Source organism: Salvelinus alpinus, chromosome 13, assembly GCF_045679555.1.
Source record: "Salvelinus alpinus chromosome 13, SLU_Salpinus.1, whole genome shotgun sequence".
Classification (NCBI taxonomy): domain Eukaryota; kingdom Metazoa; phylum Chordata; class Actinopteri; order Salmoniformes; family Salmonidae; genus Salvelinus; species Salvelinus alpinus.
In genome coordinates this window covers 31,675,388-31,702,354 of record NC_092098.1, presented here as the reverse complement: position 1 = coordinate 31,702,354, position 26,967 = coordinate 31,675,388, and the positions used below count along the sequence as shown (strand labels likewise).

The 26,967-nt window shown below is 41.2% G+C and overlaps 1 pseudogene; it reads left to right on the top strand.

Annotated features, from left to right (window-relative positions):
- LOC139536727 (probable ATP-dependent RNA helicase DDX10) overlaps positions 1–22,599 on the top strand; it is a 121,073-nt pseudogene extending 98,474 nt beyond the window's left edge.
- Positions 22,600–26,967: the final 4,368 nt, after the last annotated feature.

The window sequence follows — 26,967 nt, the reverse complement described above, 5'->3', positions numbered from 1 at the left end:
CAGTTGACTGGGGGAGCCAGGGGGAAAGCATGGCCAGCCGTAGAAAAATGCTTATTGAAATTCTCAATTATAGTGGATTTATCGGTGGTGACAATGTTTCCTAGCCTCAGTGCAGTGGGCAGCTGGGAGGAGGTGCTCTTATTCTCCATGGACTTTACAGTGTCCCAGAACTGTTTTGAGTTTGTGCTACAGGATGCAAATTTCTGTTTGAAAAAGCTAGCCTTAGCTTTCCTAACTGCCTGTGTATATTGGTTCCTAACTTCCCTGAAAAGTTACATATCACGGGGGCTATTCGATGCTAATGCAGTACGCCACAGGATGTTTTTGTGCTGGTCAAGGGCAGTCAGGTCTCGAGTGAACCAAGGGCCATATCTGTTCCTGGTTCAATTTTTGAATGGGGCATTCTTATTTAAGATGGTGAGGAAGGCACTTGTTAAAGAATAACCAGGCATCCTCTACTGACGGGATGAGGTCAATATCCTTCCAGGATACCCGGGCCAGGTCGATTAGAATGGCCTGCTCGCTTAAGTGTTTTAGGGAGCGTTTGACAGTGATGAGGGGTGGTCGTTTGAGCGCAGACCCATTACGGATGCAGGCAATGAGGCAGTGATTGCTGAGATCTTGGTTGAAAACAGCAGAGGTGTATTTGGTCAGAAGTTTACATACACTAAGTTGACTGTGCCTTTAAACAGCTTGGGAAATTCCAGAAAATGTCATGGCTTTAGAAGCTTCTGATAGGCTAATTGACATCATTTGAGTCAATTGGAGGTGTACCTGTGGATGTATTTCAAGGCCTACCTTCAAACTCAGTGCCTCTTTGCTTGACATCATAGGAAAATCATAAGAAATCAGCCAAGACCTCAGAAAAAAAGATTGTAGACCTCCACAAGTCTGGTTCATCCTTGGTAGCAATTTCCAAACACCTGAAGGTATCACGTTCATCTGTACAAACAATAGTACGCAAGTATAAACACCATGGGACCACGCAGTCGCCATACCGCTCAGGAAGGAGACTCGTTCTGTCTCCTTGAGATGAACGTACTTTGGTGCGAAAAGTGCAAATCAATCCCAGAACAACAGCAAAGGACCTTGTGAAGATGCTGGAGGGAACAGGTATAAAAGTATCTATATTCATAGTGAAACGAGTCCTATATCGACATAACCTGAAAGGCCGCTCAGCAAGGAAGAAGCCACTGCTCCAAAACAGCCATGAAAAAGACGGTTATCTAGATCTCTGGCGCCCTCTTGAGGCATCAAACATAAGCTTAACGCATCAGACAAGCTCAATGCATATAGTTGATTTTACGAAAACACGTAGTGTGTGTGTATATATATGGAAAAATGCATGTAAAAAATAAATAAATAAATAAATAAAAACTAATTTGGGCAATCGATTGGTTGAAAGAACAGACAACTTTCGGGCAACCAATATTTTTGGGGGTCGGGGACAGTCCTAGTTTTGTTATTTGTGTTCTAGCTGGGGTCCAGTAGTTGGGGTCCAGTAGTTGGGCTCTAGCTTAGCGACCATAACCGTGGTGCTTGGCTAGGCTAATAACTAGTTCGCTAACGTTAGCTGGTTGGCTAGCTTGCTGGAAAGAAGTAGAAGGTGCTCAACCAACGTGAGTAGAGGTGGAAACTAAAAATGTGTAGACATCATTGGACAGGAAGAGGCGCAATGCTCGCTCACTATATGTGTTTCCAAAACGTTGATTTACTTTAATGTAGTTGTAAGCTACTGTAGGTGTTGATAGCAACTGGCTGACTCGTAGTGCTAACGTAACGTTAGCAGACTGGTAGGGCTGACGTTAGCAGGCTAGTTGGCTAGCAACCTTGCAAGTTGATTTGTAACAATACATTCGTAAATATTTACTTTTAAGTTGGCTGGAAATTAAATTGAAACCAATAGACATGGGTGCAAGTGATTTGTTTTAATTTGAAGTTGTACATTTTGAAGTTATTTCTGTTGGAGTTTACATTTATAAGGAACAGGCTGGCTTGCCGGGTTCTCCATATTACATTACACCACCCCTCCCCCATTGAAAAGTAAGGGAACTTTGCATTGGGACTTTTAATGTGTATTCTAATGCAAATCCATGTGTTACATGTGGTTACGTTTATGTTACCTACCCTTTAATAAAGGTTAACATAACGTGCTCCAGCAGCGTAGCCGTAACGGACTATACTATGAAAAATTGATACACTGAAATTAGGATCCCTGGATGATAAACTCACTGTAGGTTAGCGTGCCTTTAATGTATGCCCAGTTCACCTGCATTTTAAAGATTCACATACATTTGATGGTCTCCTTAATGTTAAGTGATTGCAGCATTTATTTAAATATTTATAGGCAATAGCTCTTGCTGGAGCCATTCTAAACTGGCACCATGCATGGATTCTGCGCGTGCGTGCGTACACTGTCAGACATTTTCAACGATCGTGACATCCCAGGGGGTGCCTCTGAAGATGTGTGTGTGTGTGTTAAAACAGAAGACGCAGTAAAGGTTTGTACAAGAAGGCTGAGTGCACACACTTTCACACAAACACTTGGGAAATAAACATTGCATGATGTTGAATGTCAGCTTTTTACTTTGACCTTAACCAGTTAAATGTAATCTACGTAGTTTCCAAAGTAATTATTTATCATGAGGTTCATAAACAATAGCTAGTAATATTATGTATTTCCTATTCAACAAAACTGTATAAGGCTTGAAATGACTGCTTTCTAAATATTGTATAATCAAATTATAAAATGACTATGATTTCACCTTATAACTGTAAAATACATATTTGTGGGTTTAGTGTTGGAAAAAATGTGCATATTTTCTAATTGTCTCTCTCGATCAAACATCTGCCACCACCACTGTGAACGTCAAACAGAGCTCTAGCTCTAGCTCTCCTTTCATCTCATACTAATATTGTCAGTCTGAGTGTTTTTTTGTTTCAAATCTCTGAATTATTTTAGGTAATATTATAGTGTTGTCTAAATGTGCTAGATTGACGAAACCACACTCTCCTGCTTTGCTACGATGTCAGGATTGCAGGCATGTGCTTTGTCAGGGGGTAACGTAGGGTTCACCCAGGAGTTGGACGGTCAGAAGAGTGAAGGAAATGGTAGGAGAGACATCCCATATTCAAGTGGTGTCAGATTTCACATCCTACATCACACAGGCGGGGCTACTGCTCAATGCAAGCTATCTAAGACCGATAGCTAAGCGCAAAATGTCAGTCGGAACAGAGTTAATTGAAGTCGGAAGTTTACATACACCTTAGCCAAATACATTTAAACTCAGTTTTTCACAATTCCTGACATTTAATCCTTGTAAAAATTCCCTGTCTTAGGTCATTAGGATCACCACTTTATTTTAAGAATGTGAAATGTCAGAAAAATAGTAGAGTGATTTATTTCAGCTTTTATTTCTTTCATCATATTCGCATTGGGTCAGAAGTTTACATATACACTCAATTAGTATTTGGTAGCATTGCCTTTTAAATTGTTTAACTTGGGTAAAATGTTTCGGGTAGCCTTCCACAAGCTTTCCACAATAAGTTGGGTGAATTTTGGCCCATTCCTCCTGACAGAGCTGGTGTAACTGAGTCAGGTTTGTAGGCTTCCTTGCACGCACACACTTTTTGCGACCAAGCTTTAACTTCCTGACTGATGTCTTCAGATGTTGCTTCAATATATCCACATCAATGCAATCTATTTTGTGAAGTACACCAGTCCCTCCTGCAGCAAAGCACCCCCACAACATGATGCTGCCACCCCCGTGCTTCACGGTTGGGATGGTGTTCTTTGGCTTGCAAGCATCCCCCTTTTTCCTCCAAACATAACAATGGTCATTATGGCCAAACAGTTCTATTTTTGTTTCATCAGACCAGAGGACATTTCTCCAAAAGTACGATCTTTGTCCCCATGTGCAGTTGCAAACCGTAGTCTGGCTTTTTTTAGGGCAGGTTTGGAGCAGTGGCTTCTTCCTTGCTGAGCAGCCTTTCAGGTTATGTCGATATAGGACTTGTTTTACTGTGGATATAGATACTTTTGTACCTGTTTCCTCCAGCATCTTCACACAGTCCTTTGCTGCTGTTCTGGGATCTGGGATTGATTTGCACTTTTTGCACCAAAGTACGTTCATCTCTAGGAGACAGAACGCGTCTCCTTCCTGAGCGGTATGACGGCTGCGTGGTCCCATGGTGTTTATACTTGCGTACTATTGTTTGTACAGATGAACGTGGTACCTTCAGGCATTTGGAAATTGCTCCCACGGATGAACCAGACTCGTGGAGGTCTACAATCTTTTTTCCTGAGGTCTTGGCTGATTTCTTTTGATTTTCCTATGATGTCAAGCAAAGAGGCACTTAGTTTGAAGGTAGGCCTTGAAATACATCCACAGGTACACCTCCAATTGACTCAAATGATGTCAATTAGCCTATCAGAAGCTTCTAAAGCCATGAGATAATTTTCTGGAATTTTCCAAGCTGTTTAAAGGCACAGTCAACATAGTGTATGTTAACTGACCCACTGGAATTGTGATACAGTGAATTATAAGTGAAATAATCTGTCTGTAAACAATTGTTGGAAAAATGACTTGTGTCATGCACAAAGTAGATGTCCTAACTGACTTGCCAAAACTATAGTTTGTTAACAATACATTTTTTAAGTGGTTGGAAACTAGTTTTAATGGCTCCAACCTAATTGTATGTAAACTTCCGACTTCAACTGTAAGTATTCAGGCCCTTTGCTTTGAGACTCAAAATTGAGGTCAGGTGCATCCTGTTTCCATTGATCATCCTGGATTGGAGTCCACCTGTGTTAAATTCTATTTATTGGACATGATTTAGAAAGGCACACACCTGTCTATATAAGGTCCCACAGTTGACAGTGCATGTCAGAGCGAAAACCAAGCCATGAGGTCGAAGGAATTGTCAGATAGCTCCGTGACAGGATTGTGTCGAGGCACAGATCTGGGGAAGGGTTCCAAAAAATGTCTGCAGCATTAAAGGTCCCCAAGAACACGGTTGCCTCCATCATTCTTAAATGGCAGAAGTTTGGAACCACAGAGACTCTTCCTAGAGCTTTCCACCCGGCCAAACTGAGCAATCGGGGGAAAAGGGCCTTGGTCAGGGAGGTGACCAAGAACCCAATGGTCATGCTGACAGAGCTCCAATTCCTCTGTGGAGATGGTTGTCCTTCTGGAAGGTTCTCCCATCTCTGCAGCACTCTACCAATCAGGCCTTTATGGTAGAGTGGGCAGACGGAAGCCACTCCTCAGTAAAAGGCACATGACAGCCCACTTGGAGTTTGCCAAAAGGCACATAAAGGACTCTCACATAAAGGATTTAGGTCCATATCGCCCAAATCTGTAGGAAGAGTGAAATACTATGGCATAATACTATGGCATAAGTCTACATATGCGGTATGGCTATTGCTTCAATGTCATCCACTAAGCTTAGAACTCTGCCTTTCATTCTACTTCATGTGAATATCACTTGATTAAATCAGCGAAGTACATTGAACTATTTACTTAGCTGCGCATACCTTCCTAATATTGAGTTTTTACCAGCCTCATGTTGACCCAGCAGCATTGCTGTTCTTGACACAAACCGATGTGCTTGGCACCTACTACCATACCCTGTTCAAAGGCACTTAAATCTTATGTCTTGCCCATTCACACTCTGGCACATATACACAATCCTTGTCTAAATTGTATCAAGGCTTAAAAATCTTTCTTTAACCAGTCTCTTCTAGAGGTCGACCGATTAATCGGAATGGCCGATTAATCGGGGCCGATTTCAAGTTTTCATAACAATCGGAAATCGGTATTTTTGGGCGCCGATTTGCCGATTTTTATTATTATTATTATTTATTTTTTTACACCTTTATTTAATCTTTATTTAACTAGGCAAGTCAGTTAAGAACACATTCTTATTTTCAATGACGGCCTAGGAACGAGGCAGAACGACAGATTTTTAACCTTGTCAGCTCGGGGGATTCAATCTTGCAACCTTACAGTTAACTAGTCCAATGCTCTAACACTGATTACATTGCACTCCACGAGGAGCCTGCCTGTGCCGAGAATGCAGTAAGCTAAGGTAAATTGCTAGCTAGCATTAAACTTATCTTATAAAAAACAATCAATCAATGACTGTCATTGCTCCAATGTGTACTTAACCATAAACATCAATGCCTTTCTTAAAATCAATACACAAGTATATATTTTTAAACCTGCATATTTAGCTAAAAGAAATCCAGGTTAGCAGGCAATATTAACCAGGTGGAATTGTGTCATTTCTCTTGCGTTCATTGCACGCAGAGTCAGGGTATATGCAACAGTTTGGGCCGCCTGGCTCTTTGCGAACTAATTTGCCAGAATTTTACGTAATTATGACATAACATTGAATGTTGTGCAATGTAACAGGAATATTTAGACTCATGGATGCCACCCGTTAGATAAAATACGGAACGGAATAAACATTTTGTTTTCGAGGTGATAGTTTCCGGATTAGTCAAAGGTATATGGTTTAGAGTGTCACGATCGTCATGAGGCAGAGTGGACCAAGGCGCAGCGTGATAGAAAGACATCTTCTTTATTATGAAGACGAAACAAACGAACAAAAACAACAAACAGACGACCGTGAAGCTATTCAAACAAATAGTGCTGACACTAAACACTACACATAGACAATTCCCCACAATAGCCTACTGCCTATGGCTGCCTTAAATATGGCTCCCAATCAGAGACAATGCATGACAGCTGTCTCTGATTGAGAACCATTCAGGCAACCATGGACTTACCTAGACACCTACACTCAACACAAACCCATACACTCTCCCAAAACCCCCTATACCATACAACCACCCAATACAAGACAAATACACACAAACATCCCTCCCTGTCACACCCTGACCTAACCAAAATATTACAGAAAACAAAGATAACTAAGGCCAGGGCGTGACATAGAGAGAAATAGTCGACGCGTTATAATTCCTGTAATAACTTGCGGCTGAATTTGAAAGGGGTTCCTTCGTTATTTTACCGTTCATGTCTTCCATAGAGAATGTCTTGATCTACTTCAAATAAGGTCTGTGTTTCGTGCAGGCTTAAACTGCCTCGACGTTTTGATACCCGTGTAAATCTCACTAGGATAAGGTAACGTTTGTCAACATATTTTCATAAATCCACTCTACAAAAAAAATGATCTTTGCTTATATTTAGCCAATATTGATCAGAGTTACCTTGTCCTATGGATATCAACACAGTTATAAAATTGGCAAGGTGGTGTAAGCCTACACGAAACACAGACCTTATTTTAAGTGAATCTAAAAATATCCTATGGAATAAATGAAGGAACCGCTTTTCAGATTTTGCTAGAAGGTGTCATGGGAATTACGACTCGCACTTTGGTCGTCAATTCTTACCATGCCCATTATTAAAATAGGATTTGCTGCATATAGAAATGACAGTTTTTGTTTTCAACATTCATCACAGGTAACTTAAACTCTATTTTTATTCAAACAGTTGAGAGTATTTGTCTCCTAAGCAGACTCTTCAGTATCATTGTCACTTCAGAGCTGTGTGTGTGTGTGTGTATTTATGTATTATATTAAGTTAAAATAAAAGTGTTCATTGTTCATTCAGTATTGTTGCAATTGTCATTATTACAAAAATGTGTGTGTGTGTATGATATATATATATAATACATTTTTTTGTCCTCCAATAATCGGTATCGGCGTTGAAAAATCATAATCGGTCGACCTCTAGTCTCCTCCCCTTCATCTACACTGATTTGAAGTGGATTTAACAAGTGATATCAAAAGGGATCATAGCTTTCACCTGGTCAGTCTGTCATGGAAAGAACAGGTGTCCTTAATGTTTTGTACATTATGTATAACCACCAGAACGTAGGAAAATCCATGCTGCAGGTTCTGTTTGGAAAGCTACAGCAATGCACTCCAGCCCTAACTCTTTCATCTGAAACGTTTCGTGCTCATGACCCTCTGTTTTCTGCGGTAGCCTCTGGAGTGGCGCCGTTTACCCGATTTGAAGTAACAGTCATGATACCTTTGACCTTTTTCATTTTCAAACATTTTGTGGGTCGGTCTCATTCTCACATCACACGGTTTGAGAAAGTCCATCGACTTTTGTTAAAAACAGCAATGTTCTCCTCTCTTTCTTCATGGTTTTCTGGAAGCCATTAAGTCTGACTTGTCCGTGTGGGGCGAATAAGGCTCGTTGAACACTGAGATTAGAGACATGGACTCAGATATGTGGAACAAACAGCACCCTCTCATTATAACTGTCCATAGAGAAATCTACCACAGCCGTGTTTGTCGCAGATTCTTTCATAAGATGGGGGCTCTGTGTGTCTGAGAACCCGAGCTCATTAACAAGTGCGTTCCACTGGGCAGTTTCATCCATTTTAAGTAGATCAATTATTTCTCTCTCTGTACCTCCCCTCTCATTCCCCACTTGCATTAAAGAGCACACAGTAAAATTCCCTAGAACTTCCACTTGTTTTATTTGTAGCTTTTATCGTCCTCCATTTATGCATATACAATGGGGCAAAAAAGTATTTAGTCAGCCACCAATTGTGCAAGTTCTCCCACTTAAAAAGATGAGAGAGGCCTGTAATTTTCATCATAGGTACACTTCAACTATGACAGACAAAATGAGAAAAGAAATCCAGAAAATCACATTGTAGGATTTTTTATGAATTTATTTGCAAATTATGGTGGAAAATAAGTATTTGGTCAATAACAAAAGTTTATCTCAATACTTTGTTATATACCCTTTGTTGGCAATGACAGAGGTCAAACGTTTTCTGTAAGTCTTCACAAGGTTTTCACACACTGTTGCTGGTATTTTGGCCCATTCCTCCATGCAGATCTCCTCTAGAGCAGTGATGTTTTGGGGCTGTTGCTGGGCAACATGGACTTTCAACTCCCTCCAAAGATTTTCTATGGGGTTGAGATCTGGAGACTGGCTAGGCCACTCCAGGACCTTGAAATGCTTCTTACGAAGCCACTCCTTCGTTGCCCGGGCGGTGTGTTTGGGATCATTGTCATGCTGAAAGACCCAGCCACGTTTCATCTTCAATGCCCTTGCTGATGGAAGGAGGTTTTCACTCAAAATCTCACGATACATGGCCCCATTCATTCTTTCCTTTACACGGATCAGTCGTCCTGGTCCCTTTGCAGAAAAACAGCCCCAAAGCATGATGTTTCCACCCCCATGCTTCACAGTAGGTATGGTGTTCTTTGGATGCAACTCAGCATTCTTTGTCCTCCAAACACGACGAGTTGAGTTTTTACCAAAAAGTTATATTTTGGTTTCATCTGACCATATGACATTCTCCCAATCTTCTTCTGGATCATCCAAATGCTCTCTAGCAAACTTCAGACGGGCCTGGACATGTACTGGCTTAAGCAGGGGGACACGTCTGGCACTGCAGGATTTGAGTCCCTGGCGGCATAGTGTGTTACTGATGGTAGGCTTTGTTACTTTGGTCCCAGCTCTCTGCAGGTCATTCACTAGGTCCCCCCGTGTGGTTCTGGGATTTTTGCTCACCGTTCTTGTGATCATTTTGACCCCACGGGGTGAGATCTTGCGTGGAGCCCCAGATCGAGGGAGATTATCAGTGGTCTTCCATTTCCTAATAATTGCTCCCACAGTTGATTTCTTCAAACCAAGCTGCTTACCTATTGCAGATTCAGTCTTCCCAGCCTGGTGCAGGTCTACAATTTTGTTTCTGGTGTCCTTTGACAGCTCTTTGGTCTTGGCCATAGTGGAGTTTGGAGTGTGACTGTTTGAGGTTGTGGACAGGTGTCTTTTATACTGATAACAAGTTCAAACAGGTGCCATTAATACAGGTAATGAGTGGAGGACAGAGGAGCCTCTTAAAGAAGAAGTTACAGGTCTGTGAGAGCCAGAAATCTTGCTTGTTTGTAGGTGACCAAATACTTATTTTCCACCATAAATAAATTCATAAAAAATCCTACAATGTGATTTTCTGGATTTTTTTCCCTCATTTTGTCTGTCATAGTTGAAGTGTACCTATGATGAAAATTACAGGCCTCTCTCATCTTTTTAAGTGGGAGAACTTGGATAATTGGTGGCTGACTAAATACTTTTTTGCCCCACTGTAGGTTACATTGTGTGAGGGAGATCCACAGGTTATTAGTGACACACACACGAGCAGAGTTGTTTGGTGCCCCCGATTCGGTCTTTACGATGCTCACATTACTAGGGTTACCTTTCTGCCGGTCTCTGTAAACCTCAATATCGAGCTGCGTTTATCTTTCTCCATCTTCTTTTAACCTACTCCTGCACCAGGCAGTTGGAGTTTATTATCTTATACTGCTTTATATCCCTCTGGCTTTCGCTGTGAATACATTTTCATGCTATTATTTCTGTCCGCCCTGCAGTATTGCTACTTGCCAGCTTCAGACTTAGTATTATTGCTGAGTTCATATAGGGGTGTGATTTTAGTGTGGTTTGGCAAGCTTTCACCTTGTGGAAGATAGCTTCCAGTAATTGGGTACACTGACATCGGTACCAATACATTACTCTGTATGGGGAATTTGTTTCTCCTCCTTGCCATGTTAATTCATCTATTCATTGATTGTATTGCCAATGCCATGTGAAGCTGTTGACATCGCATGCGACTTGTGATTTTCCCACTCACCATTTACATCAGTACCTTTTGATGTGTAAATTATTCGGTCAGTAAGAGCTTTTTCAAGACATCTGGCGCAACATTCATCGGGTTTCATATAGTCTTAGCACAATTGGTTGATTTCCTTATTGAATCCAACACCTGAGGTATTTGAAGTAACTGTATTTTGTCCCGTTTGTCCCAGGAGCAGAAGTCCGGTGAGGAAGATGTAGAGGAGGTGGTAGCGTACCTGGACGGTGCCGATGGAGAGGAGTTTGACCCCAGCACGCTTCCCGACCCGGACAAACTATGCTCTGACTCAGAGGAAGATGATGACCAGAGCAGGTAAAAACTATAGGCTACTGCTACTACCAGCTAGTTTTTAGGCTGAAACTGAATGTATGATAGACTAAAATCTCCAGCCCGGGCATTTAAAATCACTTGACAATGCAGCCCCTACCCATAAGGATTTTGTGACTAGAAGATCTGAAAGAGCAGGCATCAATTCGACCAAGCCTAGATGTTTGGATATCACTGTTACATGTCCAATCCTTTAAAAACTACCAGACAGAATCGAGAAGCCATGGGCTTGTGATCCAGCAATGGTCTGACATTTCTCAAGAAATCCATATTGGAAAACAATGAGCTGCTCAGCATTATTGGACCAGCAGTGTGTTGTAGCGAGGGTTGTTTCCTTCGAGCATTCCTAGAATCATTAGATTTTCAATGTTGTATCACTGCTCGTCTGCCTAGGGTTATTGGGATTTGGGGTGTAATTCTCTCAGGAGCAGAACTATACCCTTTCCAGGAGGGAGGACTCCCTTGTAGCCCGCTGGCCGAGGCATTGATCGCGGGGCGTGGGGCAGCTAGGCTATAAAGTGTGTAATTAGAGACAGATTAAAAGTGGCAGCCGAGGGTGAAGGGCAACGCGGCCTCTTGCTACAGGGCAATGCACCAAGGATTTAAAGGCAGAGATGCAGGCAGTACGAGGCTTCTGGTTTTCTGCTCCACGTCTTCCTCTCTTTTCTCAGTGTCTTAGGTGTCTATTCCGGTGTATTGTCTTTGTGCTCTCGCTCTCTGACTTGATTCTACTTAGCTTTCTCTGGCCCTTTTCCGTTGGCTTCCTCACATACACTTCTTTCTCTCTCTGCCTCTCTCCCCTGTGTGTGGAGGAGTGTGGAGGAGCAGGTGATGTTCATTCCATCTCCTCCTCCTCCGTAAGCCCACTAGTCCATAGGGCTGGGGGCGAGAACAGATTTATGCTCCCCCGGCGTTCACTGCATGACTACGCTTGCCCGTTACCACGGAGATCTACCACTAGCCTGCCTGCCTCTCTCACCGGGATGCTGGTTTATACCAAGGAGGGGTGTCTCAGAACACCACCACTTATTTATCACCCTCACATTGACACCTTCTACTACACCCCCCTCCTCTCTCTCCCCCTCCCTCCGTCTCTTTCCTCCAGTGTATATTAACACCACCTCCTAGTGCCTTCCCCTGGCAGATTTCCACACACCACTACTATCTGTAAGAGTACCCCCCCGTGCTGCTGGTTTATGGCCTGACCATTGTTACAGCGCACCAAGGATGTACTGTATCCATTCCATATCCCTGCTCAGTCCATCCATTCCTGTATTGGCCTATTCCTCTGACTCACTCCACTGATCATATCCTGTGGTGATGATGAATGACAGTGTAATTGACAGTCTCCCTGGCTGACGTAATCACTGAGTCATTTGATCGTGATCTCCAGGGCAACAGCCGGTGACATGAGTAGCAGCACCGTCAAGTATTTGGATGGATGGATGTCCGCAGGACAGCTCTAAGGCCAATTGGCTGTACCTGGATATAGACGATCATTAGCATGCTGCTCGCTAACCATAGGGGTGCAATTGATTGATGCTCAGCCTTTAGCAGCACATATTACCCTCGTTTCTGACACTGTGTTAACTATGTATCACCACCACCAAAATCAGAATCACGTTATTCGCCAAGTATAAAAATCAACTGTACTAGTTTCAGACTCTGGTCTTGTCCGGTCTTGATTACAGTCTGGTAATATGGTAAAGTGCAGAAAAGAAAGACCTATCAAAGCTGCAGCTAGCTCAAAACAGAGCAGCACGTCTAGCTCTTAACTGCACATACAGAACTAACATCAACAACATGCATGCCAGTTTCTCCTGGTTGAGGGTTGATGAGAGTAACTGCTTCTCTCCTACAGTAGTTTTTATGAGAAATATTACTGAAGAAAATTTGATTGTTTGCATAATCAAATAACATTCAGCTCAGACACCCATACATACCCCATAAGACATGCACCAGGGGTCGTCATGATGACATGGACCTCCCTTCCATCTCCATTTACTCAAGCAAACAGCTAAATTACCTTTAAAAAACAGATTAAACAACATCTCATGGAACGGTGGGAACTGTGAAATGACAAAAACACACACAGGCACTCTAACACACACAATCTACACCCACATTATTCTTTAGATGTATTATTTGTACAGTGCCCTCCTGATTTATTGGCACCCTAGGTAAATACTGTATGAACAAAGAAGGCTGTGAGGTTATTTATCAACTTGATTTACTCAAAATATCATATGAATCTAACCTTTTAATTGAGTTAAAATTGTTAAAAGAAAAACCTTTGTCATCAATAAATCATTATTTTATTCAAAAACATACAAGTCACTATTATTGGCACCACAGCATTTAGTATTTTGTACACCCACCCTTTGCCAAGATAACAGATCTGAGTCATCTGCTATAATGTTTGATGAGGTTGGAGGACACAAAGGAAGGGATTTTTCACATCCTGACCATAGAGAGCCCTTATTTTCTATGGTAGAGTAGGTCAGGGCGTGACTGGGGGTAAGTCTAGTTTATTATTTCTATGTGTGGTTCTAGTTTTGTTTTTCTATGTTGGTGATTTTGTATGATTCCCAATTAGAGGCAGCTGGTAATCGTTGTCTCTAATTGGGGATCATATTTAGGTAGCCTTTTTTCCACCTGTGGTTTGTGGGATATTGTTTATGTGAGGTTGCATGTTAGCACTCCGTTGTCGTCACATTTCGTTTAGTCTTTATTGTTTTGTTGTGTGGTTCATTTATTTCTAATAAAAGATGTGGAACCGAGATCACGCTGCACGTTGGTCCGAGTACGCTTCCAACGATCGTGACAGGATTTGAGATCATTCCTCCATACCGAAACTAGGGCTAGGCGGTATACTGTATTTTGCAATATACCGGTATTGATACACGGACCGGTTTGGGTTTTTACTTGACCTTCTGTAACGGTATTTGAATGTTTAGTTTGTTAAATGTGATATGCCGTGTGTAACATCCATTTTTATAGTTTACTTCGCTACTTGAGTCATCTCTTCTCTCTCCATGCTGCTTTCCACACAGACCTAGCCGGCCCCTGTCACTCAAGGAGCGCATTTTTTGTTCCTAGACCAGGAGACACTTGCGTTCAGTCTGCATGGTAAATGCCGCACATGCAACAATGTTGATGACAATGGTGTTGTTTTCACTTCACTTCTTAATAAATCCACTAGCATTCTATAATTACGCTTAGTTTGTAAGAAACACTTCTGCAAACAGCTAGTTTGTCTTTTCTTAGCAAGTTGAGCCTAAATCTTGTTAGCTGCTAATGATATTAGCTAGTTAGTTAGCTATACATGTCAGAGCAAACGTAATTAGCTATACAGCCTGATAAAACCATTGATGGTGTAGACCTAAATCAGCATGTTGTTTGTGTAACAGTATTTAATACATCAAACAGGAATATGCAAAGCATGAATAGGTTAGCTACATGAAGTAGTTAAGAGAGAACTTTCAATGTAGCCAAAGATTATAGGGTCCCCTAGGAAACACTTATTAACACTGTGGTTCCTAAAAAAAGAGAAAAAAAAGAACACTTTGGTTCCTACCCTGTCACAATAACTCCTCCCTGGCATTTTCATTCGTTGTCATGTCAAACAACACTGTATTCTAACTATTTAATTAGAATAATCATCCTATTTCCATGATTCCAACTAGTGATGCACCGATATTACATTTTTGGCCGATACCGATATCCGATGTTTTCCTTGCCAAAAAAAATGTATACCGATAACTGATATTTATAATTTTACTGGCCTTTTAAGCATTCTAGTGCAGTTAAATAGTTAGACGACTGCGTCCATGTTGTGTGTGTTAAGGCACTGCATCTCAGTGCAAGAGGCGTCACTACAGTTCCTGATTCGAATCCAGGCTGTATCACATCCGGCTGTGATTGGGAGTACCATAGGGCGGTGCACAATTGGCCCAGTGTCATCCGGGTTTGGCCAGGGTAGGCCGTCATTGTAAATAAGAATCTGTTCTTAACTGACTTGCCTAGTTAAATAAAGGTTACACACACCACGCTGACCAAAAAGGTATTTTGTTGGCATTTACATATGTCCCCATTATCAGTAAAACATAATCAAAACGTATTTATTTCACTTACTTGCTGTGCTGTTTCGTTGTTCATTTGTTCAGTCGTTTCATTCTCAACCAGGATTTCTATGGAACGTCGTTTGGGTCTTTCCGTGTCAAAAAATATACATTTAACGCGTTACTTAATTTTTTGCGTAGTTATTACACATTGATTACACTATCACTCGTATTTCATGTCACAATGATTCATCGATACGTATGCTATGATGCTGGTAAAGTTGTCTCGAGCACCTACAGTGCTGGTCATTAAAAAAAGCTAGCTAGGTCATGGATGCAAACAATGTTCTTCCCCAAAAACATAGCAAAACGACATAATATGTTTCAGTAGCTATAGTTAGCTACCTAACTATATAGCTAGGTGTCATAATGTAAAATAACCTTAATTTATAAGACAGTTATTTGATTTAATGGTGGTCGGAACCATCTATGTGAAGCTAGCCACAATAAGGATTAGCAACAATAGTGGACTTTGCGGTTATCCTTCAGAATACAAGTATGTCATTGACAGTGACGCAAATGAATACAAATAGTATAATTATTCCATAATTGAATAGATCATGCTAAACGAGGTTGGAATGTTATATAAAATCAACAAAAGACAATATTTTGTTAGTTTGACAAAAATCTGTTGGATACACTGGATATATTATACTTTAGAATTGTATTGGGGGCATACTTACTTCACTGTACAGACTTACCTATGGATTTTGGATCAATGACATGGGGTATCAGTCTACACAGTGACACCCAGATAACATTAGCATTGTAGCTCTTATTGCGGGACTGTGAATTGAGCCACATTTATTGTCAACCTATGTGTATTGAACACTATTCCCGAGGAAAAACAATACTGAGTGGATGTTTTGGAGTCTGATAACTCTGAGGATGACTTTGGGGGGAAAATATCTAGGGTATTGAGTAGACTGATACCCCATTTCATTGATACCCAATCTGTAGGTAAAGCTGTACAGTGAAATATGAATGTCAATACACACAACAGGCTGACTGGGGAGGTGATTTCACACACTGTCACAGTCCTGCGATAAGCTCTACAACACTAATATTTGCGTAAACTCTTCACAGTTGTGTTCTGTGGGTGTCATTGATACCCCCATTTCATTGCTTCACATTATCTAGTCTAAATATGGCATGATTCCACCAATTGTAACCTTCTGCATCACTTTCAGAGGTACTTTTATTTTGAAGGCAAACCGCAAATTCCACTATTGTGCCTAATCCTTATTGTGGCTAGCTTCACAACATAACACGGTCAGGTTGAGCTTCACTAGCCAGATGAAGCTTGCTGGCTGCTTATAACATTAGCTTTGGGCAACAGGGTTAAGTAGCTGGCTAGCTATTTATCTTCATGAACTGAAGTTAAATTTCAATAGGTGAACAACAAGTGGCTACCTAGCTAATACTTACAAGGATTCCTAAATCATTGCTAAGAATAGTGAAAATGACTGCAGTTTCTACTGGTCATTGTTTTCAGGCTGGTTGTATTTGTGCTTGCTAGGTACCAAGCTAAAGCTAGCTAGCTATCCAGAAGTTGCGGACAAACAAATAATGCTTTTTTACCAACGCAGTATTGTAAATACATTGTTCGTGGCTGGTGTTTGATTGTTTACACACTTTTTTGTACAGCTTTAACAGTGCTACTGGTAGTGGTGGTGGTGCTTGGCTTGCACGTGCAAATTCAGAACACACAATATTCTATAATAAAACGGTGTTATTTAACGCGTCAAGTTGTGTTATTGTCAAATAGTTATTTGACGTGTATCTTTTTTGACACGCAAAGACCCAAGCAGCGTTCCATAGTATGTCATGAAGCTAATAGCAGTGACGCTGTTACTGTGTAACTCCGGTACGGCAACATCTGAACAATAGCGCACTTGGTAAAGTCAGTGTGTACCGGTGCTCGACCAGTCGCGAAAGCCAACATCATCCACAACAGAGAACGGTTGATTTTTAAGGGCAATGAATTCCATTATCTAGGCTTTAATGGATTTCGCCTTTTGAGTTGTCTCGCTGAAATGTTCTTACTCTTTAAAATGACTGCTCGACATGTTGACTGCTCGATCCACACAGCAGACATTGTGGGCTAGGAATGCTGTGTTGCACGTGTTGCGCAACATTTTACGTGGCGTCATTGCGTCATGTACCTACCTTTATATAGATATGGACGTCAGCTTTGACATCGGTATTAAACTAGACATCGGGCCGTTACCCATGTTGGCATTTTTAGCTAATATCGTCCGATTCCAGTATGTTCACCGATATATCGTGCATCCCTAATTCCAACAGTTCACCCAAGTGTTTTGCTATAAATCACATGTCAAATCGCAATTGCAACATTTGGTTAAAAATAAGGCCTAGATTGTTTCCCCATATTGTGCAGCCCTACGTGGCAGTGTGGAAATTCTCAAATGAGTGCAGGAAATGCAGAAATGTATAAAATTGATAAATTATTTTTGGTTGAATTGAACAGCTGCTGCTTTGGCAAAAGCTACTGGGGATCCGAATAAACCAACCAATACACATACCCGGAATTTGACTTGGTGAATAGTTGCTACCATCGATAGACAATGTACAAACAGAATACAGAAACTTCATCAACATACGGAATATACAATATAAATACAGAAAACATACAACTCTGGAGTATAAGCTGATAAGCTGTGAGGATATAAGGTGAGGCGAGTTACTTTTAACAGTAACCTTGCCAACCACAAACATATAGACAAGTGAATTCTCTTGACAGTCTTTCTGCTAACAAGAAAGAGGAGTAATTTCACCCAAAGTAAAAAGGAAGGGGAAAACCAGTGGTACATTTGTCTTGCTTTGCTGTTTGTTAGTGCTGACAGGGTGGTTCTCTCTAACCTTAGGCCATGGTGAACACAACCTGAGCCCAAATTAAGAACTTAGTTTGTAGAAAATCTGTTTTGTGCAGATAGTAAGAACATTAGATGTTGGGGAATCGTCCCACCTGATCGGAATAAATTATGTTTGCTACCCAACTTAAGCCATGACTGACGTGAGGGCCATAACATATGAAACATTCCCTCTTATCAGATGTTAACCCCATTCCAGTCTATACATTATATACCACCATATACAGTTATGTGTGCATCCACCGGAGAAAAGCCTTAAATGATTCAACAGACTTAAGCCTTGTTCACACTGCAAGACAAATCTGTTTTGGAGTACTGACAGTCCAAACAGCAAGTTACAAGTGACCAAATCAAATTTGTGTGTGTTCAGACAGCAGTCATTTGTTGACATGGCTATGCTAGTTGTCATAGTAACGACGGGTGTGTGCACAATGGTGTAGGCTGATTGGTGGTGGTGTGCTCGTGCTTCCCATCACTCAGAAGTTTATGTAGCAAACGAAGGTGACGACAACGCCTGCATGAACGTTTCTCAATGTTCAAAATCATAGTGTAAGAACACTTTTTTTTAAGCCCAAAGGATATGATTATCCAACCTTCAAAACAAGTCCTTTTTGGCTAGCCAAGGCAGTCAACTAGCTAGCCAAGGCAGTCAACTAGCTAGCCAAGGCAGTCAACTAGCTAGCCAAGGCAGTCAACTAGCTAGCCAAGGCAGTCAACTAGCTAGCCAAGGCAGTGAACTAGCTAGCTGGGTAGCTGTTTAGCTTTCTAGCACATCCACTCATTTGTTTGTAAACAATTAACTAGCTAATTAGCTACCACATGTTCTTGTCAAACTGTTAACAGAATAGCTACGAAGGTGGTGTGAAATGTGTGTTGAAATATCTGATTTCATGTGCTTTTTGGCTGTTCAGACTGCAGGACAAATAAGATATACATTATTTTAAATACATGGGAACTGGTTAATAATATCCTTTTATGTTCCGAGGCCATCAAAGTGCCTATGTAAGGCACTGTCACTCAAACTTCTCCTTCCAGTGTCGTCCTGCCATCTAGTTTGCTAGGGTTGTTAAAGATACTATAGTTATTATTGTATGTTTCACATTGGATTTATTAATAACAAAAAGTTAAGACATGTTTTGAAGTCTGGTGCCACTCCACACACAAGCTTGTTAGCAAGCTCTGGTCCAGGGTGTTGAGCTAGCCTTGGCGTTGAGCCAACTCTCGGATGTTTAAAGTTACTCTATATTAGCCGCTCCTCCGTAGCTACACTGAACAAAAATATAAACGCAACATGAAAAGTGTTGGTCACATGTTTCATGAGCTCAAATGAAAGATTCCCAAAATGTACCTTCCTCTCAAATCTTTTTTCTCTAAAATGTTGTTCTCAAATTTGTTTACATACCTGTTAGTGAGCATTACTTCTTTCGAGATAATCCAGCCACCTGACAGGTGTGGCATATCAAGAAGCTTATTAAACAGCATGATCATTACACAGGCGCACCTCGTGCTGGAAACAAAAGGTGGTAGATGGCAGACGCGTGTATGGCATTGTGTGGTCGAGCAGTTTGCTCATGTCAACGTTGTGAACAGAGTGCCTCATGGGGAGGTGGGGTTATGGTATGGGCAGGCATAAGCTGCGGACAATGAACACAATTACATTTTATGGATGGCAATTTGAATGCACAGAGATACCGTGACGAGATCCTAAGGCCCATTATTGTGCCATTCATTCGCCGCTATCACCTCATGTTCCAGCATGATAACGTACCCCCATGTCGGAAGGATCTGCACATAATTCCTGGAAGCTGAAAATGTTCCAGGTCTTCCATGGCCTGCATACTCATTAGACATATCACTCATTGATCATATTTGGGATGCTCTGGATCGACGTGTACAATGGCGTGTTCCGGTTCCCGACAATATCCAGGAACTAAGCACAGCCATTGAAGAAGAGCTGGACAACATTCCACAGGCCACAATCAACAGCCTGATCAACTCAATGCAAAGGAGATGTCTCGCTGCATGAGGCAAATGGTGGTCACACCAAATAGTGACTGGTTTTCTGATCCACGCCCCTATTTGTTTTTTTGAAGTTATCTATGACCAACAGATGCACATCTGTATTCCCAGTCACGTGAAATTCATAGATTAGAGCCTGATGAATTTATTTCAATTGACTGATTTCCTGATATGAACTGTAACTCAGTAAGATCTTTGAAATTGTTTCATGTTGCGTTTATATTTTTGTTCAGTGTAGTTATCTAGCTAGCATATAATTATGCAATTCAGTAAAGTAATTATACGCCTACTAATATCCTAAACACTTTATAATGCATGTCATATCATGATGTTCAGAGCTTTAAGCCAAGCCTCCATGTCCACCCCCATCTCGCACTCACCCCGCAAAATTTCAATCACATCTCACACCCTACACTTGTCCATCAAGCATGTAAACAAATAGCTTGCCTGGTCCATAGAAAGCTGCTCAATCTGCGTTGACTGGTGGAATCATTTAATAAGCTAAATGAGCTAATTGTAAAAACTGTTGACTTAACAAGTTCAAAAAGGAATAGAAAGGAACAATATAAACCAGTACTTTTTCTGGTTTTAACCTGTTCACAACTTTATTATACAGGTCAGAACAGTGGAATGGAATGAAAATAAGGATGAGGAGTATTTCTGTCTCTAAAGCCCTTTTGTGGGGGAAAACTCATTCTTATTGGCTGGGCATATGCCCTCCCAGGCCCTGCCCAGTCATGTGAAATCCATAGATTAGGGCCTAATGAATTGATTTAAATTGACTGATTTCCTTATATGAACTGTAACTCAGCAAAGTCGAAGAAATGTTTTATGTTGCGTTTTATATTTTTGTTCAGTATAGATTAAAATTGCAAACAACTTACTCTGATCAGGTGGGACCATTCCCCAAATTCTCATGTTTTCACTATGTGCACCAAAAAGATTTTCTACAAACTAAGTTCTTAATTTGGGCTCAGGTTGTGTTCACCATGGGCTAAGGTTAGAGAGAACCACCCTGTTAGCACTAACAAACAGCAAAGCAAGACAAATGTACTACTGGTTTTCCCCTTTTTACTTTGGGTGAAATTACTCCTCTTTATGGCTAGCGGAAAGACTGTGTCAAGAAAATGCACTTGCCTGCATGTTTGTGGTTGGCAAGGTTACTTTAAAAGTAACGCATTATACATTAATTGGAAGAAACAGGCGAAACGAGGCGGTACCATCCAACAAACAAATGCTTGTTTTATATTTCCGTTGCGAACCGTTTTCCTACAGTGTGCCCTAATGAATTGACCCCCAATGGGGTTCTGCATGCATGGTAGCCATTTTGTATTCCTAGTGCTCACCACCCAGCCCCTGAGCTGTGGAGTGTCAAGAATCAGAGGTGCAGATAATAGGAGAGACAGCTCTATCAGCAATAACTGTGTTTCACTCTGCTTCCTGTTCACATGATAAATCATTCCCCACTCCCTTGATCCACACCAATTGACTTAATCAAAGTTAAGTTGTGTTCCCCAAGTTTTAGACTTTTTCTTTCGGCTTATTTTTTCAATTAATCCAATTACGCCATTGCTGGTGTCTGATCATCCCGACACTGAGAGTCCTGGAGATTTCTTTAGAACTGCTTATTTCCAAGCCATCTCACAACTTTGAATAAAGAGAGCCAGCTATCTCCCCTATCAGATGAATATGAGACTGGTGCCTCTTTCCATCCCTCTCAATTACAAAGAATCTTGAGCAGCCTCATGCAATCAAATAGCTAGCAACATTGGAAGAATTTTAACCAAGGTACCTCCCAGGGTTGCAATCCTCTACCTCTGTCTTACACAGATCCCCATGAACCACGGTATGTTTCATAACACCTTTCTTTCAAAGCCATCTCCATAGACCGACCCTCAATATAAACTGCACTCCCATTGATGTGAGCTAAACTGATTGTTGAAACCTTTCTCCTCTCTTTGTTTAAAGCCCTGCTGCTGGGATGAGGAAGCGCAGCCTCAGTGACTGCAGCGATGACTCTGGTGAGGAAGAGACCAAGGCAACAGGCAGCTGCCAAGCCCCTGGACACTGGCCTCTCTCTGGCTGAGGACGAAGAGCTGGTCCTGCATCTGCTGGGGAACCGGCGCTAGGGCTCGCGAAAGAGAGGACATTTACCGAACACTCTGTGTTATGGAGGATCCTCTTCGATGTCTTGTCGTCATTATTTGGATGTTCCCCACTATTTTGGGAAGATTAGAGAATTCCCAAACTGTCAAATAAAACATACAATTTACTGTTACATGTGATTGTTTTCCTGTAGTTACCTGTGCTTGTTTGGTAAAAAATAAAGAAGCTATTTAACATGGGAAAAAATTGACAAGTGCTTTAGTTAGTACCTATCCACATACTGTTTTACTTTTCTGCTCAAGTGTTTCTCTTTGTTCTAAAATAACCTTTCAAGTACCCATCCATTTTATGACAAAGTAATATCACACAACCATTTCCTTGGCGTACGTGTTTCTCTGCATCTCGTTCCAAGTGATGTCTATTGTAATATAATGGCATGGAACATACTGCACCTTGTCTGGAATGATTTGATTCTAGCTCGATGCAGGGGCCACCATTCACTTGGTTAAAGCCTGAAGCCCACTTTCATGTTTTTCTTTTCACAGATGTAAATGACTTTGGCACATTCTAGAAGGAAATTAATGTATAATTCCTTCTAGCCCCTGTGGTCTCACCAGAGACATGCTCCACACACTACGAGGGGGGACTGGCAGGCTGACAGATGTACAGTACAAGTCAGAAGTTTGAACACACCTACTCATTCCAGAGTTTTTCTTTATTTGTGCTATTTTCTACATTGTAGAATAATAGTGAAGACATCAAAACTATGAAATAACACATGGAATGATGTAGTAACCAAAAACGTGTTAAACAAATCAAAATATATTTGAGATTCTTCAAAGTAGCCACCCTTTGTCTTGACAGCTTTGCACACTTGGCATTCTCTCAACCAGCTTCATAAGGTAGTCACCTGGAATGCATTTCAATTAACAGGTGTGCCATGTTAATTCGTGGAATTTATTTCGTTAATGCGTTTGAGCTAATCAGTTGTGTTGTGACAAGGTAGGGGTGGTATACAGAAGATAGCCATATTTGGTAAAAGACCAAGTCCATATTATGGCAGAACAGCTCAAATAAGCAGAGAGAAATGACAGTCCATCATTACTTTAATTACTTTTTTCCCGAAAAATTAAGGACTTTGACATTTTCTTCAAGTGCAGTGCAAAAACCATCAAGCGCTATGATGAAACTGGCTCTCATGAGGACCGCTACAGGAAAGGAAGACCGAGAGTTACCTCTGCTGCAGAGGATAAGTTCATTAGAGTTATCAGCCTCAGAAATTGCAGCCCAAATAAATGCTTCACAGAGTTCAATTAACAGACACATAACATCAACTGTTCAGAAGAGACTGTGAATCAGGCTTTCATGGTCGAATTGCTGCAAAGAAACCAATACTAAAGGACACCAATAAGAAAAAGAGACATGCTTGGGCCAAGAGACCCGAGCAATGGACATTAGACCGGTCGGAAATCTGTCCTTTGCTCTAATGAGTCCAAATTTGAGATTTTTGGTTCCAACCGCCATGTCTTTGTGAGACGCAGAATAGGTGAACAGATGATCTCCGCATGTGTGGTTCCCACCATGAAGCAAGGAGGAGGAGGTGTGGGGGTGCTTTGCTGGTGACACTGTTGGGGATTTATTTACAATTCAAGGCACACTTAACCATCATGGCTACCACAGCAGCGATACGCCATCCCATCTGGTTTGCGCTTAGTGGTACTATCATTTGTTTTTCAACAGGACAATGACCCAACACACCTCCAGGCTGTGTAAGGGCTATTTGGCCAAGAAGGAAAGTGATGGTGTGCTGCATCAGATGACCTGGCCTCCACTATTTCCCGACCTCAACCCAATTGAGATGGTTTGGGATGAGTTGGACCGCAGAGTGAAGTAAAAGCAGTCAACGAGTGCTCAGAGTATATGGGAACTCATTCAAAACTGTTGGTAAAGCTTTCCAGGTGAAGCTGGTTGAGAGAATGCCAAGAGTGTGCAAAGCTGTCATCAGGGCAAAGGGTTGATACTTTGAAGAATCTGAAATCTAAAATATATTTTGATTTGTTTAACACTTTTTTGGTTACTACGTGATTCCGTATGTGTTGTTTCATAGTTTTGATGTTTTCACTGTTATTCTACAATGTAGAAAATAGTAAAAAGAAAAACCCTGGAATGAGTAGGTGTGTCCAAAGTTTTGACTGGCAGTGTACATTATGCAGACATGCTTGTCCCAGATCACAAAACCACTCTCTATTTTCTGACCCTTTAACTTTTTGTGTTAAATGTTCTCTTGCTGTCCCGTTGGTACTCTTTTTCACTCTTGTTGCTCTCCATCACACTGTTTCCCCCCATTACATCTTACTCCTCTCTTTTTCTTCTCTAGCTCTCACTGGCTTTTTCATCATGTTTTTTTTTTCTGTCTCCACTTGTCCTATTCCCCCTTTCCCCTCACTGCAGTTCCAGCTTTGAAAGCTGCCCTTTCTCTGGCTTTAAGCCAATGCAGGGTCAGATTACTTCAAACCACTGCCTTCTCTGTGTGAAGCATAAATTGCTGCATCACTGGACCAAAAGAAACAACAGTAATGTAATACCTTCAAGTCCCAGTCACCATCTGTGTCCCATTACCGGTTATTGCTTTATCCCACTTTTTTGGGGGGCTTATTCGTTTATTTTTTTATGCTCGGCTGTAGCGCCACTTGACTTGATAGAAATGAAAGATCCATGTCATTGACGGTAATATCAAAATAGGTGTGACTAGAGTTGCAAAATTCCCTTAACTTTCTGGTAAGATTCTTAGTTTTTCCAGAAGTTCTGGATGAAGGATTCCCAGATGTCCTGCTTATTCTTGATGACAGGAATATTCTAACCAGGATTTCTGGACATTTTTTGGTAAAGTTACGGTCATTTTGTAATCCTAGGTATGACAAAACCCAATACAAATTGTGGGACATCACAAAATTAAACTTCTGTGTGACATGTCATAATAGTATAGTGCACTTAGTCCCAATATCTCTAGAGATACCCCAGGCGTTTGCTCAGAATAATGGGGCACAGTTGGTGACAGGGACTTCAAGGTATTCCATTACTTTTATTGGCATCGGTGGTGCAGCTTGTTATGCCTTTCACAGAGAAGAAAGTGCTTTCATGTCTGAGGCTCGCCTGGGGCAGCTTTCAGACCTCCAGCTCCCAGCACATGTTCATGTTCAAAGATTACATGGGCGTAGGCCTTGCCTATGACTCCCTTGTGATTGACATAACTTACGCTGGGGGAAAAAATTGAAAAGCAACATGCAACAATATTCAAAGACTTGACTGAGTTACAGTTCATATAAGGAAATCAGTCCTAATCTATGGATTTCACATGACTGAGAATACAGATATGCATTTGTTGGTCACAGATACCTTAAAGAAAGAGGCGTGGATCAGAGAACTAGTCAGTATCTGGTATGACTACCACTTGCCTCATGCAGCGTGTGACATCTCCTTCGTATAGAGTTGATCAGACTGTTGATTTGTGTCCTGTGGAATGTTGTCCCACACCTCTTCAATGGCTGTGCAAAGTTTCTGGAACTGGAACACGCTGTCGTTCACGTTGATCCAGAGCATCCCAAGCTGCTCAATGGGTGACATGTTTGGTGAGTGTGCAGGCCATGGAAGAACTGGGACATTTTCAGCTTCCAGGAATTGTGTACAGATCCTTGCGATATGGGGCTGTGCATTATGCTGAAACGTGATGCCGGTTACACGTAGTCTGCGGTTGTGAGACCAGTTGGACGTACTGCCAAATTCTCTAATATTACGGAGGCAGCTTATGGTAGAGAAATAAACATCCAATTCTCTGGCAACAGCTCTGGTGGACATTCCTGTAGTCAGCATGCCAATTGCACACTCCCTCAACTTGAGACATCTTTGGCATTGTGTTGTGTGACACAAATGCATATTTTAGAGTGGCCTTTTATTGTCCACAGCACAAGGTGTGCACCTTGTGCTGTGGACAATAAAAGGCCACTTTTATGTTGTGTAATGATCAAATTAGTCTTTTGTGCATATGGAACATTTTTGGGATCTTTTATTTCATCTCATGAAACATGGGACCAACACTTTACATGTTGCATTTTTATTTTTGTTCAGTATAATTTAGCAGATCCCGAATGCTGTAGAATGCCAGGATGGGCTTTTTCATAATCTGCCACCCCAGAGTGTATTTTAGTGTTTTTGACATTTGTTGTCTCCTCCTGTTACAGAACTGATCACTTGAAAATATTTGGGACAGAGATTTAACTTCCTGAAATCCAATAGTTTTTCATTTATTTCTATGAGTAGTTATGTATGAAAGATGTCTTAAACCCACTTAGTGTGCTTGAGAGGTCACCTTCCTCTGCAGTACTTTGTTTTTCCTTTCTGTAAAGCCCATAGGCACTCGTCTTACTCTCCCTTTAACATGTCAGTGGTCAGTGGTTAACCAGGGGAGCTACATTATCTTCACAGCTATTTTACAGTAATGTACTCTCAAAATAGAAAGTCAGCACATCTCTATTGTTGCTTCCGTACTGAAAATGGCCTCCTTTTGTCATTGTATAATTTTTGTGGAAAAGCTATTGAAAGATATATGGTAATATCTACTTATAACAAGTGTGGAACAATGTTGAGTTTTATTTGAATATACCTCTTAAGAGACCTGAAAGTTGCACAGCCGTAAATCCCCTTTTCAATGCAGTCTGGGTTTCTATACAGTAAAAGACTAAAGGTGTAATGTTTAGATGCTACCCACTTATTAGAAGCGTATCTGGCTTTTGCCATTTGTATAATATATGGCCTTT